This window comes from Lissotriton helveticus, chromosome 1_1 (assembly GCF_964261635.1).
Source record: "Lissotriton helveticus chromosome 1_1, aLisHel1.1, whole genome shotgun sequence".
NCBI classification, from domain to species: domain Eukaryota; kingdom Metazoa; phylum Chordata; class Amphibia; order Caudata; family Salamandridae; genus Lissotriton; species Lissotriton helveticus.
Genome location: NC_136057.1, coordinates 993830885 through 993847590, shown reverse-complemented (window position 1 = coordinate 993847590; position 16706 = coordinate 993830885). Strand labels below are relative to the sequence as shown.

Below are 16706 nucleotides of genomic sequence, written 5' to 3'. Positions count from 1 at the left end.
AATCTGTTCCACCTGCAGGCGTATACCGACTTTGTGGAGGGACGCCTGGCTGCCAGAATGACATTACAGACTTCAGGAGGCAAGTCAAATGGCCTCAACAGCCGCCGCTCAATCTCCAAGCTTGTAGGTAGAGACTGGAGAGGTTCGGGTGGAGAACCGTCCCCTGCTGCTGCGACAGAAGGTCCTCCCGAAGAGGCAGACGAATCGAGGGATTGACTGACATGCTGAGTAGCTCGGGATACCAGTATCTTCGTGCCCAGTCCGGAGCCACAAGGATAACCTGGGCCCGGTCGCGTCTGATCTTCTTCAGCACTCTGGGCAGAAGTGGTATAGGCGGAAAGGCGTACAATAGACCGCAACTCCATTCGCGACAAAAAGCGTCTCCGAGCGAGTGCCACCTTGGAAATTCCAACGCGCAGAACTGATGACATTGCACGTTCTCTTCTGTGGCAAATAGATCTAACCAAGGCTCTCCCCACTGCTGAAAGGGGCCTTGCGCCACGTCCGAGTTCAGACGCCATTCGTGATCCATCATGCACCGACGGCTGAGTTTGTCCGCCCTGGCATTCAGAGAACCTGCCAGGTGTTGAACCACCAGGGTCACGCCCTGATGTTCCAGCCACTGCCAGAGGCACAGAGCCTCCTGGCATAGGGTCCACGACCCCACCCCGCCCTGTTGCACAAGGCGGTGGTGTTGTCCGTGAACACCTGCGCTTCACTCCCCCGGACAGAGGGGAGGAATGCCTTCAGTGCAAGTCGGATCGCCCGCAGCTCCAAAAGGTTGATATGGAGCCGGGACTCCGCCGGAGACCAGAGGCCTCTGATCTCCGCCTCTCCCATGTGGCCTCCCCAGCCCTGGAGAGACGCGTCCGTCGCAACCACGTGCTCCGGGTGGGATAGGGAGAGGGATCTGCCACTGATCCAATCGTGGTCCGTGAGCCACCACTGCAACTGTCTTGCAGTGCCCTCCGAGATCAAGACATGATCGGACAAGTTGCCCTGATGCTGGGCCCACTGAAACTTCAGGTCCCACTGCAGAGCCCGCATCCGCCACCTGGCGTGATGCACCAGAAGGATGCAGGAGGCAATCAGCCCCAGAAGCGGCAGAGTCAACCTGACCGAGACTCGGGATAAAGGCTGAAAGATCGGAATCAGAGCCTGAATATCCCGAACCTGCTGTTCGGGAGGATAAACCCGAAACTGCACCGAGTCTAGAACCGCTCCGATGAAGAGGAGCTTCTGAGAGGGACACAGGTGCGACTTCGGCACATTGATGGAGAACCCCAGCAAGTGCAGGAGGTCGGCCGTAGTCTGGAGGTGGCTGACGACTGTCTGGGGCGAGCCCGCCTTCAACAACCAGTCGTCGAGGTAGGGGAAGACTGACACACCCCTAACCTGCGCAGATGAGCTGCGACCACCGCCATCACTTTCGTGAACACCCGTGGGGCGCTGGTAAGGCCGAAGGGGAGCATGGTAAACTGAAAGTGCTCGTGGCCTACCGTGAACCGCAGGTAACGCCGGTGGGCCGGCAGGACGGGGATGTGAAAATAAGCGTCCTGCAAGTCCAACGCTACCATCCAGTCTCCAGGGTCCAGGGCAGCTAAGACCTGAGCCAAAGTCAGCATCTTGAACTTCTCCTTCCGGAGGAAGCCGTTGACGTTCCGTAGGTCCAAGATAGGGCGTAGGCCCCCTTTGCCCTTCTTGGGTACCAGAAAGTAGTGGGAGTAACAACCACACCCTGCTTGTGGCCCAGGAACGTGCTCGATGGCCCCCTTGGCCAAGAGGGCCGTGACTTCCTCTTGCAGAAGTTGCAAGTGATCCCCCGACACGCGGTGGAATTGCGGTGGTATGGCTGGAGGGGTTGCCTCGAAGGGGAGGGAGTAGCCCCTTCGGACGATTTGCAGCACCCACCTGTCCGACGTGACAGTGCGCCAGTGGAAGAGGTGATGGCGAACCCTGCCCCCCACTGGCGTCACATGGGCCTGAAAACACGGACTAGGAAGGTTTTGAGGCAGGTGCTGCGGAGGGAGGTGTGGACTGGCCTCGCCGTTCTCCCCGACCGCCGCCACGGCGGTTTCCACGGCCGCCACCGCGATGTTGAACATTCTGCGGTGCGTGACTGGCAGCACGTGTTGGGGCGCCCCTTCCGTGGCCACGAAAGGAGCGAAAGGCATCCGATTGCTGGCGTGTGGCCGAGCGCGCCCAAGGACTTGGCCGTAGCCCTGGAGTCCTTAAAACGCTCAAGCGCATGGTCTGCCTTGTCGCCAAAGAGGCGACGGCCATCGAACTGCATGTCCAGAAGAGTGGCCTGGACATCGGCCGAAAAGTTGGCGGACCTCAACCAGGCGTGGCGTCGAACCGCCACCGTCGTTGCCATCACCCTGCCCAGTGAGTCTGTGGTATCCAGCCCACACCAGATGGAATATCGCATTGCATCTCGGCCCTTCACAAGGGCTTCGGCAAGTTTAGCCCGGACCTCCTCCGGACATTGTGGCAGCACGTCCGCGACCGTGTCCCACAGGGTGTGGGTGTAGCGGCCCAAGAGGCAAGCGGTATTGACAGACCGCAGTCCCAAACTCAGGGACGAGAACACTTTCTTACCGAATTGTTCATACCTCTTGGATTCCCGATGGGGCGGAGCCGTCGGGAATGCGGCCTGGGAAGTGGAGGCCTGGATGACCAGGCTCTCGGGGGTGGGATAGGTGGACAAAAAGCAAGGGTCGCCCGGGGCCGGGCGGTAGCGTCTGGCCACGTTCCTATCCACAGGCGGACCTGTGGCGGGCTTGTATCAAGTGCCCACAAGAACGTCACACAAGACCTCATTAAACGGCAGCAGAGGCTCATTGGAGCTTGCCTGCGGTTTAAGGACCTCAGTGAGGAGGTTAGTCCTCATGGCCGCGACGGGGAGCTCAAGGTTTAAGGCCTTGGCCGCCGTCGTCAACACTACACTGTAAGCAGCCCCCTCCTCTGTAGCCACGGTGAGAGGGGAGAAAAATCCAGTGTCTGGCGAAGTGTCAATTCCACTGGCCTCCCCAAGCTCATATGTCCAGTCCTCTTGAGACTGGCACTCTTGTGCCAGAGGGTCCACAGACCCCTCCCAATCACCTTCGTCACCCATCTCCTGCAGGGCAGGGTCAGCAGACGGGGCCGTCTCATGGAAATAGAAATCTCCAAAGGCCGTCGGAAGCGGCGCCCAGCGGCGCTGCTCCGGCGCCAGATTCGGACCGAAGGGAGGATTGGGGACGGCGTCCATAGTGGGCGCCGGGGGCGACACCTGCAGGGCCGGCGCCGGTGAGGTCGTGAGGTCGACCGGCGACGACCCGGATCCGGAAGCGGATCCAGCGAGGGCCTGCGGCGCCGGGACCGAAGTCGCCGGCGGCGCCGGGGCCGAAGCACCCGACGGCGTCGGAGCGGAAGCACCCGACCCGCTAGGCCCTCCAGCCGGGGCCGCTGGGCCCGGAGGCGCCACGGGACCCGGCTGAGAAGGGAGGGACCTCATGGCCATGAGATACCACTCAACCTCCTCTGGCGTCGCGTCATGCCCAGGGACCCGAAGGTGTGGGGCAGGCGGCGACGCTTGCAACTCCGGCGGAGCCGCGTGGGTGGGGTCACCCGAACCCCCGGCCGCATCGCGCGAGCGTCGGGGTGGGTCGGAGGAACGATGACGTCTCTCCGACCTCTCATGCCTCTTACCTGAGGACTTGGATCCTGACGACCAATGTCCACTCCCGGAGCTGCGAGGACTCCGACCCCGCGACCGGTCCCTCGACCTCCCGTGGGAACGGGACCTGGAGCGGCGCGGGGCCGACTGCCGGAGCTCGAGTCGCTTGCGGGACCGGTCCCGCCTAGCTTTAGACGTCAGGGCCCGGCAGTCGGAGCAGGTGCGGTCGTCGTGGTCGAGGCCTAAACACTTCAGGCACCGGCGATGGGGGTCAGTAACCGACATCAGTCGGTCGCACTTAGAACAGGGTTTGAACCTGGGCATCCTTACCGGCACCATCGGAGTCGAAGACTCGAGTAGAGAAATGATCAAAAAGATCAAAAAGTTTAGTCAAAAAAATGACTAAGTGGTAGAGCTTCTCCGGATCTGCGCTAGCTGGCGCGGAAAAAAGAAGAACTGACGTCAGCCCGCATGGGCGGCGTCTAAGTACTCCAACGACATCATTCCGGCGTTAGCGACGCCGACGACAACGCCTGCCGGCGCGCAGGGGTATTACTACGCAAAATTTTCCCGATCCAGTCTGACGCCTGGGGATATTCTAAGGTAAGGAATCTATCACTAACGTGTCTCTTTCAGATATGTTTAACAGACCTTTAAGGGCCAAAATCCCTACCACACCCCATAAGGAGGGAAAAGAACCTCCAGGATAAAGATTGCAGGAAAGACCTCTGCTTCCTTAAATACCTTGAAAGACCGGAACTAGAACATTAAAGTAGCACATTCCAGAAGGAAATCTTAGTTGAAAATTAACAACCAACCATCAGCACTGAGAAGTAAAATGGCTTTGTTTTAGAGAGAGGACTTTCTTATGCACCAACAAAGAGTACAGACTTTGTTAGGACGAAAGCAAAAATAATTGAATTTTGCCGGAAATTAAAACTCAAGGCTTTCTTTTCACAAAATGAGGGTCCAGCAAATAATAACATCGCAATATACCAACTTTCTCCCCTTTATTTAATAAAATACCCAGAGAAATTCTTTCATTCAGCGACAGGATCCTCTCAGCTATCAGTGACATGGGAAAGAAAAAGAAAGGTGTGAAACATAACATTTCCAAAGCACAAAGAGATGCTTTAATGAGTTTTAAAAATGATCCTTCAATAATAATCTAGCCGGTGGAAAAGGGCGGAGCCATCGTGATCTGGTCCATCGCAGAGTAGCAAAAAGAAGCATGAAGACAAATTAAAAAAACTGAATATAGGAGACTCCAGAGTGATCCAACCAGAGAAATACAAGAAGAAACAGCCACATTAGTGAAACAAGGCTTCGACTCAGGGTTTGTTGGACAAAACAAATTTGATTATCTGATCAAAAAAACACCTTTCAATTCCAATATTGTACATGTTACCAAAAGCACACAAAGATGAAAAACATCCGCCAGACCGTCTGATACTAGCGGGTTGCGAATCAGTCTTGGAACCAATTTCACTGTATGCCGTTTTTTTCTTAAAACCATTTCTGGAAAAAGTCCCTTCATATTTGAGAGATACAATGCATTTTATCAACAGAATTGAGCAGATAGAGTTTTCTGAAAGAACTCAGAGGCTTGTGATATTTGATACAGGGGTGTGGAATTTATTAGAATATCTACTTGTCCATGGGGGCAGGTTGCTTCATAAATCTACTTGTCCTGTAAGAAAATCCACTTGTCTCTTTGGTGCCATGCAGTATGGCGACAAATTATGGCAGCAATCTCATTATATAAGAGCTCTTGTATAGCCTCTCTGATTATGCCAGGGCTAATATCACGAAAGTCATATAGCTGCACTTAATGCAAGGACATATAACAAGGGTGTAGTTTAGAGACTTTCTTTAATAATTGGGTCCCAAATTTGGTCTGGCATTAACCATGATCCTTTGTGTTTATTAAAATTCTCTAATCTCTTCTCTTAGTTTTGCTCCGTGCCAGTAACTAATGCCAAAACAAGTCACGCATTGCCAAAACTAAAAAGCTGACCCCCCATTTCAGACCTACTGGCTTTGCCAATGCTTGTTTACTTGTATGTTTACCATAATCTTATTAAAACTGGTTACACTGATTTCTCAATAAGAATATTTTTGGGAAATGCTAGCATGCATCAACATATTTTACTAAATGACGCTGCAAAGAAACAGTACCTGAAATTTTACAGTAGTTTAGCAAAAACAAACTCCTACTTTTATTTTTTAGGAACATTTTATATTAAAAGCAAAGAATCATTAATCTTGCTTTGAAGCTTCTGCAAATATTTGCATCTATATAGAAAGCATTGTGGGGGCATAATGCATAGCATCATATTGCTAAACTTTGAAAGCGTGTGTACACATTTTTATACTGGAACCACTGTCAGTAGTGCAGTCAGAACTTACATTTACTTACAGCGCTCACCTTAATAATAAAGGCTTTCAATTAATGAACCATTAACACAAGGTTTAACAACATTAACATATGCACACAAATATTAACGTAACTTTAGACAGTGCTCTTCCCTGATCCTTAATGTGATACTGCAAACTGGCAGCCAAAGGGTTTGTGCTGCAGGGGGTTGGGCCTACTTGCCCCAAAGACAAAATACACATTAAAACTTGTTGCCCTTGACCCCAAACAATATGTCCTGGGCGTCGGGCTAAAGGAATTCCACATCCCTGCTTATATAGTCAAATACCGGAGGAGGATGGACTAGAGGCAATGGAATCATTCCTCATGATTAGGACAAAGCTGGAACAAGTTCCAACAGAATTCATTATGAGCTTGGCAATATTTTCTTTAACCCTTTCCATGCTGATGACGGAACCGCTCCGTCATCAGCCGCGGTTGGGCTGTGCTGATGATGGAGCGGTTCCGTCATGGCCCTGTCGCCGCGCCTGCGCGGCGCTGATTTCGCGCCTGCGGGGCGCGTTCTATTGAGCGGGCGGGGCCATGACGGAACCGCTCCGTCATGAGCACAGCCCAACCGCGGCTGATGACGGAGCGGTTCTGTCATCAGCATGCGGCCGCCGCGCAGCCGCCCCGCCCACTTAGCGATGGAGTTAAAGAAGAACTATTTTAAATTTAGTGAGGACTTCAATTACCAGATAAAAGGGACCGCCATGGGCTGCCCATTTGCGCCGGAATTTGCTGTACTATACATGGCTAAGTTTGAAGAAAAATACATCTTTAACAACAATCCATTTATACACCAGATTTCTAACTGGGTTAAGTTTACAGACGACATATTTTTCATATGGACTGGAAAAGAAGAGGTTCTCGAGAAATTCCATTGCTGTCTTAATGACAGATGACCAGACATCAAGTTTAGCACATACCACAATGTGACCCGCATCACATTTTTAGATGTTGAGGTTTATGCATCTGATGGAGTATTAAATGGAGTTTTAAAAAGAATCATACCAAACCCACCAACAGAAACAAAGCTTTGCACAAGACTAGCCATCACCCTCACAGCGTAAGAGATAACCTCTCCAATGGCCAATTTTTGAGGAGCAGAAGAAATTGTACCGAAATATCAGACTACCAGTTCTATGCAAATAATTTGGTACCTAAACTGAAGGACCATGGATACCCAAATAAATTGCTTAAATGGTCAATGAAAAGAGCGGGGTAGACACCACGTGAAGAACTACTAATTAAAAAAGAAAAACAAAACTGGAACGATTGGTTTTCGTCTCAACATTCTGCACAAAATCCAATCAGTTGAAGACTATCAATCAAAATTGGCATTTGATAGCAAAGTGGGGTGACTCTTTTGAAAAAAACAATGTTCGCATTTAAAAAAGAAAAAAGCGCTGGCGATCAAATTGTCCGGGCAGCTTTTCCTATGCCCACAACAAAAATGATCATGCGTCATCACTTAAATTTACCCCCAATTAAGGGACATCATAAATGTGGGACCAGCTTGTGTTGCAACCAAACAATTGGAGGGAGCTTGTTTTCCTATCAGACCATGATTGAATAATTTGCCCATGTAGCATGTTGTACATTGGGAAATCAAATCAAGAAGTTCGACAACTTATCACCCAACATAAATCAAGAATTCGGAAATAGTATTCAACAGCTCCTTTGGTCAACCACGGGATAAATGAAAAAACACAGAGGCAGAATTAAAATGGACAGTGATTTCATTGGTGGAACACAACATTATATGGCGTGATATTGAACGACGTTTGAGCCAGAGACAAGCCTTCTTAATTGTGAAGTTCAACACCGCAATCAATGGCTTAAATGAACTGACAGAGCTTCAGAACTTGTGACTATCACCCTTTGCTTGTAGAATTTTCTGCTTCACGACCAACTACACAAATTGAAGTTTCAGTAAGCAAGTTCACCTGGAGACTTCAGAACAACGAAAATATTATTTTGAACAATTTTAGTAAATGGGACCCAACCGATGGACCACGACTTTGCAAAGATTTTTCGTAGTTAAATAGATTATTTGCCTTAGTTTCAAAGCATGCCTAGATCACAAGGTTCTTGCTATATATTTCAACATCTACTACTAGACCTGGACTCATTTGCCATCAACTGTAATGCATAAAAAAACCTGGCGAATAGAATATTGTCCCAACAAAGTAATTCATGACCAATTGCAACCGTCAAACTAAAACTCCCAGAAGCCTCTAATTCGGTTTTGGAATGTACTTTTGCCTTCAAACATAAAACTCACAACATATCTTCTTCCCCTCTGGAGGGGTCATCATAGGCACAACCATCTCAAGAATGGGATTATTTTTTGGTCTAAACGTAAAGAAAAGCAGAGCAATATTGAATGTTTCCCTAACTTACGCTTGGTAAGTGTGTAGAGTTATGCTCTGATGATTTTTGTGAAGTTGCAAGTGTATTCTGGTCCGTATCTCGGAACTGGAATACATTAAAATTACAAACAGCAAGGCATCCACGCACACCAGTGATCAGAGACCGATGCTGATTGTGCTACTTTACATATATGTCCATAACCATGTTTTTCAGGCAGTGCTGAAGGATTAACACATCTTAGGTCATGTCAGCAACATAAATGCCCACAAATAAAAATCTAAGTTGACTCATTCATTACCAGTTTTTCACACTACGGATCCGCGTTTCGCATACAAACTGGGACATAGGTTTTCCCAAAGAGACATGGGACCAAAACGATTTAAATCCAAATTTTGTGCCTGCATATTTTGAACAACAAAGAGGCAAAAGACCGAAATGACCTTAATAAGAATTCCGTGCCCGCACGTTTTGAAAAACATAGATTATTTCTCACAATCTTTTATTGAGTACACACAACCTAACATACACAATAAATATATGGCAACACTAAAAAAACGTATTTTTTTTTATTTCACAGATAGGAAGGGAATCCTGAGGCAGGAGAACTCTGTACTTGGAAATTGGGCAGTAATCAAAGTAAGTGATCCAGTGATGTGAGGTATCCGTTCAGCGTTTTCAGTTTTTTTCAGAAATCCAACTAATATTTAGTCTTGGGTTTTGTCTTTTTTCATAGATTGGTTTAGATTGTGGCAGTCCATAGGCGAGTTACATTAAGTGAATATAGGAGATGGAGGTAAAGATATTGGGTTGTTTGGTGATGAAAGAGTGAAAGTGTTGAGTAACACTGTTTGTTAAATACAGCTTTGTTAATATTTTTTTTTATTCCAGCTCTTGTAGCGTTCTGTGTCCTTATAAGAGCCCTCCAAGAAACGTGTCAGGGTTCGAAACGCGTCGACAGCTTCTTTCTCGGCCAAATAAGTGTTCAATTATATGTGTTACCACTGTTGCGCACAATTAAGCAATTTAAAAACATTTTCTGTGTGAGCCCAATAGGGTCACTATTTGGCTATTGCCCCTGTCAATGCTTGTTAATCTTCCCAAATTAGGCAGCAGTCAGGGGTACCATGACAATATTGCAGTCTGAACTGTAAAGAACCTGAGCCGAAAGTTATTTTAAATATTGTTTTGGTCTTGTGTTATATATGTATTAATACATGAAATGTGTATGCTTGTCCCATTTTTGTGTTTTAAATTGTGTGATTCCAGTGTATATCAAAAAGTAAGGAAATCCTAAAATGTATCAGCTTTTCAAGAAATGTTTCGAAAAAGAATTTCAAATAACTAAAACTTTAAAATAAAAATGTAATTTTGTTGAAAAATTCATTTTTTGATCATAGCAATTGGTTTGTGTGACCATGTTGTTAATGGGTGATTGAATGGGAATCAGTATTGGCAATCTTTCTGATGTTTAGTCATATTGAATTCATCAAAGAGAGATATTTTACATCACTAAACCAACGAGCCATTAATCCTAAAGGACTGTTTTTATTGTTTTACATGTGTAAACAGCCAACAAACTTTGTAATTGGATTGTATTAGTGCAGCATTGCTTATTGTCATCATATGTTTAGTTCATTTGCAACTATTAATGTGTTTAAACGTTTTATTGGAACGTGATGTGTCACTAGTGTGGCGTGGTTTGAGTATTTCTTTTATGTTTATATTTTCGATTCGACATATAGGGGCCGATTAGGATGGCGGACGGACTTGCGTCCGTCCGCCACCCCTGAGTTGGAGGGACCGTCCGCATGGGCAGCGGCGGTCCCTCCATAGCAATTAGGATGTGACCGCCACCCTGGCGGTCACATCCTGTATGTTTTACATTGCGGCGGATGCTGCTTGAAGCAGCATCTGCCGCAATGCAAAAAACGAAAGGTGTGCATTTGCATGCACAAAGCGGCAGGCACCGCGCGGTGCCTGCCGCTTCGTGCACGCAAGGGCAGGGGGGTACCATAGGTACCCCCATGTGCACCCCCCACGCAACCTTCACCCAGGGGGCCCGCAACGGGCCCCCAAAGTGACTGTCCGTATGCTTTTCCACGGCGGAAAAGCCGCCGCGGAAAAGCATGACTCACCCTGCATCCTAATATGGCTGGCGGTGTCTGATAGACACCGCCAGCCATGTTATTGCTTTTCCGCCGTGGTCGCCTTCCGACCGCGGCGGAAAAGCGGCGGACGGATTGGGAGACCCACCAGCCATCCTGATTTGGCGGTGGGTCTTTCAGGCCTTCTCGGCGGATTTCCCGCATACTCCGGGCCGGCGGTGGCTTCCGCCGGCCCGGAGTATGCGGGAAATCCGCCATCCTAATGACCCCCTTAGAGTCACATGTTCTGTTCAAGTGGATATGTTGCACCTGCGGTGTTTACAATGGGTTTAAAATTAGCAGTTTACTTCACGCACCATTCCGTTGGATTTACGATCGCGAACAGTTACAGTTTTTACAGCACCGATACCATGGGTTCATTGTTAAATGTTATGTTTCTCGCACATGGTTCGGGTCAGCATGAGGTACAGTTCACGTGTGTATTTTATGTTTTTGTTTTATACAAGCAATTATTTCTCACATTGTGCATACAGTATTTCGGTGTATTTGGGTATAATGCATGATGGTTGTTTCTCATCCACTTTATGGAATGCATATTGGTTCTCTTTAATGCACGTTTTATGTGATTCTCTATGAATCTGATGAGCTTTTTTTTACGTTTCAGTTACCCCTGAATACGGGGTTTCAAGCACAAAATGCATTGGGTTATATACCAGCATGGCTAAGCAGGATACATTGTGAATTCTGGTGTGCTATAAGAATAAAGCATCGATGGGCATTTCTTTGGCATTATAAATTCGGAATCGTGACGCCTCTGTTTTGAAAAGTGCTCAGAAATATGGAACACATTTGGATTACTTGGATGAACATTGAATTCTGGTGTCTTGCCTTTTGTGACTCACATTGAAAGGCAGTGCAGCTTGGCGCTGGTGCGTAACGACGAACCAGACATTTATTGACATTGAGAACAACTAGACAGTAAGAAAATGCCCTGATTACAACCAGAATTGGTAAATGACCAATGGCTAGTGAAAGCAAGAAATATAAAGCATTCCCGATATGAGAAGAAATTACATCCTCTCAGAGAGGAGGAAGAGGAAATGTGACAAGGACAGAGGCACCAGAACAAGGACATCTCTAGGCAGAGGTGAACTACGAAATATAGCATTAGACAGACCTTCACCACTCACAGCCTCTGGTCAGATAAAAGTGCTGCCAAAACACAGCAAAACATAAGATTGCCATAGAAAGTCCTGGTCCAGGCTAAATCCCATCCAGCATGGATTCTGCCTGCCGCCCTGCCCTCTCCAAAACTTCCCATATAGAACGAAGATAGCGATAACGGTAAAAACACCTCATGGCTAGAAGAAGGAAAAATTTTAATTTCAATGGGGCGTATCGTGATCACTAACACACCATGTTCAAACATAGGTAACTGAAGTCCCTATAAGGGAATTTAAGCATACAGAGGAAAACCCAAAGTATCGACAAGGCATACCAAGGATAATCCCTGCAGAGCAGGGAACAAGGTCACAGTGCATCCGCACAACCCAAACAAAGTACTCATAATAGAAAAAGAACTTGGGTAGAAACATAGGCCCAGCAAAAAACGTGTTAGTACGGGTGTACAGGAAGTTACAAAATAACTTATATCTCATATTAATGGAAACTTAACATGTCACTGACTGAATAACTGAACAAAATTACCGGCAGCAAGCAGGAATACCTCATCGGGTATAACCCTCTAAAGAGAAGTTTGAAAAGAAAAGCCAATGGGTGTCATTCCATGAATGGTTCATACTGGAATGGAAGGTTTCCCCATATGAACCATTAGACAAAAACCAGGAAACATTTGGCACGGTTAAGGCTCTGGTGCATCCCAACTATCTCTAAATCTCCGCAAAGCAGAGTCAGCATGTGCACCAAAAAAGTATACGCCATGAAAAGGCATATTGAATAAAGTGGCCCAAACTGCATATGGAACCCCGAACTGCACAACTAGGCACGCCTACAGAGTGAAGAGGCCGTTGCCCGAACTATAGAATCAGTAGTGTCCATAATAAATTTAGCCGGCTGCTGGCTGTACCATACCAACAGGACATGGACGTTCTGTGTCTCCTTCCGTAGAGAGGGCAGCAGTCACTCTATAGAGTTCCATAATGCATGGGAGAAGCGTCCAAGGACACAAGAAGTATTGAGAGAACACAGTGCTGAACTAGTGGAGGCGAATATATGCCTACTACAGCTATCCAAATTATTGGCCTTCATTTCTGGGGGGACAGCAGGGAACATATCAATATTTTGGGTGGCCATGGCAGACTGCACCACAAACTATGATGAGGTGGATGCCTAAGGAGACACAATGGATCTCTAGGGGCCGGCCGATGTCTGTGAGAATCAGAACGATTCACAGGGGGCCCCGTTAGGCTCAGCACAGGCCCCCAACAGAATATCATAAAGAGCCTCACTAAAATGAAGCACCGGCTCTACCGACTGGTCCTGATATAAGACTCAAAGTAATGGATCTGTTGTCATTTCCATAGAGTGAAGTGATATCTCCAAAACTGTAGAAACCCATCCGAGTATATCAGCTAGAGAAAAGCCCACTTCTGTACCCAAACAAGAAGATGACAGAAGGAGGCTGGAGAAGACTCCAAAGCACTAGCTTCCCCCAAGTCAACCAACCAACTAGACTTTGTAGGAGGTTAAATTGTATCAGAAACGGGCTGGAAAAACTCTCCTTTACCCCCAACATCATGTTCCTCTGCAGGAAAAGCAGGAGGAAGGACGGACGGCTCCACCAATGCAGCATCTGGCGTCGAAGAGGTGACGCCTCTATGTCAGTGTGGCAAGAAGGTGGAGTGTCAAGCGAGCCGACGGCGTTGTCATTGAAGTCATCAGGTTGGACCTTGGCGCTGTTGCCGAGTCAGAGGAGCAGGCCCGATGCCGAAGGTGATAACCCCAAAGGGCTGTGCACCGACTTCCGAACGGATTTTGAATCCAATAACCAGATAAACGCTGAGGGCGAACCTACCGACATGGACAAAGTCATGGTGTCATGCCCCTCCTTGAGGCCGAGGGTGCTTCAGGGGAAGGTGAAGACCCAAAGAAACTATGGAGAGAGTTGTAATATTCTCTCATCTGGGTCAGAGTCACCCCAGCTCCAGGGTAGGTTGGGAGGTAAGGAGTAGACTCATGCATCGAGTCTTCAGCGGAAGACCGGTGGCGGGCCTCATGTGATGAATTTGGTCATGACTTCAATTGCCTGGGTTGAGACTCACTTTTGGACATCAAAGGAGAGTGACTTCCACATTGGACCTGCCTTCGGTCCTTCGGTCCTTGGAGCGCGAATCGGACATCTTAGAAGACAGTGCCAACCGCGCTGCAAGAAGCTTTGTCAGCCATTCCTTCAGCACCTTCGGTCAAAAGCCGTTGACATGAGACACACTCGTTGGAGTCATGGTGCTCTCCAAAGCCCCACATACAAATAAAATGGGGGTCTGTGGCCGACATTTGCAGTCCACAGGACCCACAGGGTTTAAATCCAGAGGACTTTGAAAAGAAACACTGTTCCTTTCAACGAGGGATGCCGTACAATGTGCAGAGGAACCGCTGATCTGATCCACGTTGTATGCGTGGAAAAGTAGAAACTGACGTCAGCGTGTCAGAGAAGAGGTTATATGGACTCCGTTGACATCGCATCTGGTGGACGATATCGCTTGATGCTCACTACCAGCGCCCAGAGGTACCGGTGTACAAACATTTCCATGTCCAGTCTGGCGTCTGGGGAGAATTCGAAAATAGGGAATCTGTGGATAGATGTCTCTATCATAGTTCAATGGCAGAGAGTGCAGTGCTGCAGGGCAGAGTGTCAAAGAGTTCAGTGGTGTAGAGTAGAGTAGTGTAGAGTGCATTGCTGAAGAGCGCAGTGGTGTACAGTGGTGCAAAGTAAAGTGACGTAGAGTGCAATGGTGTAGAATAAAGTGGCGTAGAGTGCAGTGGCATAGAGTACAGTTAGTGACATACAGTGCAGTGGTGAAGAGCAGATTGGCATTGAGTGAAGTGGTGTAGAGTGTATTGGTTTTGGGTAAAGTAGCGTAGAGTGCAGTGGAGTGGTGTAGAGTGGTGTAGAGTGGTGTGGAATGGCGTGGTGTGGAATAGTGCAGAGAGGGGTAGGTTGCAGTGGCGTAGAGTAAACTGTTTCAGAGTAGAATGAAGTGGCGTAGAGCGCAGTGGTGTAGAGTGTTGTAGAGTGCAGTGGTGCAGAGTACAGTGGCTTAGAGTGGATTGGTGCTGACTGCAGTGGGGTAGAGTGGAGTGATGCAGAGTTCAGTGACAGAGTTCAGTGGTATAGAGTTCAATGACGCAGAAAGGCAGATAGTTCAGTGCTGCAGAGTATTCTGTCGTGCAGTGGTGTATAGTAGAGTGACGTGGAGTGAATAGGTGTAGAGTGGTGTGGCAGAGCAGAGTAGTGTAAAGTGCAGTAGTTCAGATTAGAGCAAAGTAGAGTGCAGTGGTGCAGAGTAGGCTGGCGTAGAGAGCAGTAACAAAGAGTACAGAGGTGTAGAGTAGAAAAAAGTGGTGCAGAGTGCAGTGACGCAGACTAGACTAGAATGTCATACAGTGTAGTGACAGAGTGCAGGGGCGTAGAGTATAGGGGCGGAGGGTGCAGTGGAGCAGAGTAGATTGGCATAGAGTGCTATGGTTTTGAGTAACGTGGTGTTGAATGCATTGGCATAGAGTGCAGTGGTGCAGAGTAGAGAGGAGTGGTCCCAAGTGCAGTGACGTACAGTAAATTGTTTCAGAGTTGAGTGCAGTGGTGCAGAGTAGATTAGAGTGGAGTAGAGTGGATTGGCATAGAATGCATTGGAGTACATTGAAGTGGTAAAGAGTGCATTGGTATAGAGTGCGGAGGTATAGAGTACAGAGTAGGGTGGCACAGAGTGGCGTGGCGCAGAGTGGTATAGAGTACAGCGGCGAAGAGTGAAGAGGTGCATAGTAGAGCAGTGTAGGGTTGAGTACATTGGCATAAAGTAGAGAGGCGTAGAGTGGAGTGGTGCAGTGAAGAGTGCAGTGCCACAGTGTGGATTCATGTAATGTGAAGTGATGCAGATTAGAGTGCAGTGGCATGGAGTGGTAAAGAGTAGAGTGGAGTGGGGTAACGTAAAGTATGCATGGTATGGTATCATACTGCCATTAAAGACAACACATCTTCAATTGAAATTACCTTTACATTTGCACTCACATACAGTTTTAGTGATTAAACTACAGAGAACACAAATGATAATGTGTGAAAAAAGTAATCACTCATTCTATTGATTTGATCGTCAGCACAGTTCATTTACAGATATTTAAATTTTGCTGTGTGCTAGAATTTTTTTTTCCTTAAGCAGACCCTTGGCAGCCTACATGATTATCACATAAACCCTCTCACTTTGAAGCCCTAGAAAGAAAAATAAACAAGCTCCCTGGAAGACACAGCCTGACATTTGACCTCTGTCTCTGAATGCACAACTTATCCAAGCAAGGACAGTGGTAGGGTGGGGGCAGGAGGCACCAACAAGAAGTGGTGGGTTGGGAGGGAGGGAGGATGAAAGGAAGGAAAAGCATCAAAACTGAGAAGAGATGGGTGAGTGGGAGGAGGGAGTAGCCACAGGGAAAAAAGTATCCAATCACAGCATGAACAATGGACGATCACTGATAAAGTTGAAACAATCTGTGCTTGGCCCTTGCTCCACAGAAAGAAACTAAAATGACACTTGGCCTGCGCTGGTCAATTAGGAGTCTGCAAAGAACAGTGACACTGAAGCCAACAAATGGTAAGAACTTGGCAGGCTCCAAGCACTGCATTGTAAACAATTGTGTCTCACAAGCAAGAGCTCATGCATTGTTGCAGGCTAAATCAAAACAAGCATTTGCAATGCAATAGGTCTCACAGTTACGCAAGTTTAAGCTATTGGCATTGTAAATAACAATGCCTTTTATTTATATTTTTTTAAAAGAAAACAAAAATAAAAGGCATTGTTATTTGCAATGTCAGTAGCTCAAACGCGTGTCAATGCAAGACCTATTGCATTGCAAATGCTTGTTTTCTATAGTCGTTCTGTCTGCAAGATGTATTGTTGCCAAGTCTTTAACATATACATGG

At 47.5% G+C, this 16706-nt stretch overlaps 1 protein-coding gene across 1 annotated transcript in view; it reads right to left on the bottom strand.

Annotated features, from left to right (window-relative positions):
* EXOC4 (exocyst complex component 4) overlaps positions 1–16706 on the bottom strand; it is a 1743085-nt gene that overhangs the window by 1550587 nt on the left and 175792 nt on the right. The window lies entirely within an intron of this gene.